At 45.7% G+C, this 3,498-nt stretch overlaps 1 non-coding gene across 1 annotated transcript; it reads left to right on the top strand.

Annotated features, from left to right (window-relative positions):
• The first annotated feature begins 690 nt into the window (after positions 1–690).
• LOC112085636 lies at positions 691–797 on the top strand. Its single transcript, XR_002898937.1, has one exon. It is a non-coding gene; the product is annotated as a small nucleolar RNA R71 (small nucleolar RNA).
• Positions 798–3,498: the final 2,701 nt, after the last annotated feature.

The following is a 3,498-nucleotide window of genomic DNA, read 5'->3' on the forward strand; positions in this document are numbered from 1 at the left end:
ATCTGATTCTGACCCGTTCCCTGAATTTGTTGCTGATTACCCATTTGCTGCGGGTTGAACCCTGGTGGAAACTTGTGTTGATGCGGTTGGCTGTTGAATGTGTTGCTTTGAGCCGCTTGATGCTGCTGATTGTAGCTCTGCTGTTGCCCGCTGAACTGTTGCTTGGGCTAAAAGTTGTTCTGAAATGGAGCTTTTGGAGCATAGCTTTGTTGTTCTTGTTGAGCAGGGTACACTTGGTCTTGAGGATTAGCTACATTTGGGTTTCGGTAAGAGAGGTTTGGGTTACTGCTGTAGTTGCTAAACCGCTGATACCTCTGCTGATTCCCTATGTAGTTCAGCTCCTCTTGAGTTAGACCATCTTCATTAACATTGTCAAAACTTGGCCCTTGCTCATCAAACTCGCCTACGAAGTGCATTGGCTTTTGTGTAGCCATTAAAACCTTGTCAAGCTTGCTCTGAAGCTCTCTGATGTCTTTCTTCATGCGCTGTTCATCACTAGATCCCTCTGAACGGTTTGCCCTGTCAAAATCTTCTCCATATGTGTCATTAGACATGGCGAGGTTCTCCACTAGTTCCATTGTCGCATTGATCTCTTTCCCAAGAAAATTTCCATTTGAAGCTGTATCGAGTTGGTTTCTGATCTTGGGGAGGGCACCTCAGTATAAAGTACTCAATAGGGATGCCTCTGAGAAGCCGTGGTGTGGGCATTGGTTTGTATAGCTCCGAAACCGTTCCAAAGCTTCACTAAAGCTCTTGTTGTTGTGTTGCGTGAAACTTGAGATTTGATTCCTGAGCTTGGCCGTGCGTGATGTGGAAAAAAACTTTGATAAGAACGCCAGCTTACACTGTTCCCACGTTTGTATAGAACCCCTCGGGAGGTTCTTTTCCCACTGGTGAGCTTTATCACCGAGGCTGACTGGGAACAGGCGTAGCTTGAAGCTATCCTCTGACACGCCATTAATCTTTGATAAGTCGCAAACTCGATCAAACTGATCTAGATGCTCAAGAGGGTCCTCTCCGGGTAGACCGTGAAACTTGGTGTTCTGCACCATATTAAGCAGGGAAGCTTTAACTTCAAAGTTGTTGTTTTGCATAGGTGGTGCTTGAATCCCGGCTCTATATTGGTGCACGTTAGCTCGGTCGTTTTCTCCAACAAAGACCAGAGGGGGTTGTCTCTGAGCTGGTGGCGGTGGTGGATGAACATGATGGCCTTGTTGCTCATTTCTATTCGCTTGTTGTTGATTTTGCTGAGCAAGCCTTTCATTTCTTTGAGCCTGTTGTTGGTTAACGTAGGCTTGTTGTTCATTTCTTCCTGCCTGCGCCTGATTAGCCTGAGCCTGGTGCTCGGCATCTTGAGCTTGCTGCTCTATCCTTTGCTGTTCTGCCATTCCAAGCCTTTCAAAGTGCCGTTCTCTCTCGCGAGCTCGCCTCTCAATCCGGTTGATGTTATTGTCGTAGGGTAAAGGCGGTTCTGTGCTGCGAGACCTGGTTTTCATGCACCTGAAATCAAAGCCAGAACTTGAAAAACAGTTAGTAAAACAAAAGAAAGTAAAGTCTTGATCTTAAGAACAAATAAGAGACTAATGCTCCCACAAGTCGGCAATGGCGCCAATTGATAACTAAGCGTTTATGGTTCTTTGTAGAGGTTATCAATCCCCTGTCTTGTAGTACAAGGGGTTATCAATCCAAACTTGTGTGTGAGACACTAGTCTATGTTACTTATGATCTTAAGTCAAGATGAAAGGATAAAGGTTTTTGCTAAACTACTTAACAAGTAAATAAGCATGAAAATGAAACAAAAAGGTGAGATTTAAACTAAGCGAAGTGATATATTCATAAATTGCATCATTTAATGTACATATTCTAGTCAAAATCATGTCTCATTTGCATGCATTTTAGGTCTTTAGGCATTGTTTTAGGACTTAGGAGATTGCATTAGGTCCAAGAGAGTTTTGCATGTTTGGAGTGTTAAACAGGTGCTTTGAGCCAATTGAGTGATGATGTGATTCAGATGAATAAATGGAGTTGGAATGATCAAAAATGGTGAAAAGGAGCAATTTTGGGTTTCTCGGCAAAATGGTGTACTGAAGGTCGAAGGTTCTCGACCAAAATCCTTCCCGCGGGTAGCTTTCTCGGCCAATAACACGTACCGCGGTCAAGTCTCTCGGCCAAAATCTCCGGGTGCAGACACGTTTCCGAAATCGCCTGTCCGGGGAACCTTCCGGTCAGATTTAGCTGTCGGAGTCTTCATAAAGGTTGGAGATAATTGAGTCAAGAGTTCATAACAGTTGGAATCAAGGCATTTGGACCACAGAACTGAAAGATATGGTAATCGGAAGACGAACAGGTCTCGCACTCATTCCGGAGCAATCCGATACCCCTGAATGATCGCCTGTCCGGGGAGCCTTCCGGTCCGATTCAGACGGCGGGTGCTTCATAGAAGTTGGAGAGCATTGCATCACGGTCTCTTAGCAAGTAGAATCGTGGAATTCGGACGCGTGAGCAGAGAGATAAGCTTGTCGGAAGGAACCCCAGTCTCGCAGGTATTCCGGACCGAGCAGATCAGTTCTAAAGGATGCGAAGGACGGTGCACTTCCAGGCCGATTTTGTTTCCGGGTCCTTCATGAGAACCATAGACATTTGAGCCTTCTTTCCAGAACGTCCAAGATCATTCAATTCGGATCTATGAGCAGAAAGATACAGTCTCCGGAATGGACACATGTCTAGACGCCTCTCTCTGGTCGTGTACATGCACTGCAAAGATGTGCCCTCCAGGAAGCCTTACACTTCCCAAGCACCGAAGCTTTCTTCACCAAAGTTGGAGATAAATGAGTCCTCTGTCTTCTGCAACCGAAATCATTCAATTCGGACAAGTCTCATAGGAGTTACACTCTCCGGAATGCGAAGTGGTCTAAGCTGCTCTGGATGCTGCGAGTTGGAGAGGAAGGAGACCAAGCCGCAGCAACACTCGCAAATCACTCCGACTTGAGCCTGCGACCTAGGTGCAATAGAGACCAACCCGCACAGTTTGTACATTCCCCAGAAACCGCCTTAGCCCTGCGAGTTGGAGAGGAAGGAGACCAAGCCGCAGCAGCACTCGCAAAACACTCCTACTTAGGCGTGCGGCTAAGACAAGGCGATTCAGGCTTCACAAGACAAGTCTTCATCTACTGCGACTTAGGTGTGCGACCTGGGACATACTGGACTGACCCGCAGGATTTCCACTTGACCCAACTGAGCCGGGTCAGTACCCAGTTTGTCCTGGGCTGACCCGGTCCATTAGCACTAGGTATATATAGTTTTTTGGGAGAAAAACCCAAGTATGTTATCTTCTACTTAGTTTTCTCTCTAGTTTTCTTTCCTTTTGAGGGTAAAAACGTTTTTGATTAAGAGATATCTGAAGGGATTTGATCATTCCAAGTCTGTTTCTTATCATCTCATCATCTCATTTCTACTTCTAATCATGATTAACATCATCTCTGCAAAAGATTAGATGTG

The sequence above is a fragment of the Eutrema salsugineum genome, unplaced genomic scaffold, assembly GCF_000478725.1.
Source record: "Eutrema salsugineum unplaced genomic scaffold, Eutsalg1_0 scaffold_3, whole genome shotgun sequence".
NCBI classification, from domain to species: Eukaryota; Viridiplantae; Streptophyta; class Magnoliopsida; order Brassicales; family Brassicaceae; genus Eutrema; species Eutrema salsugineum.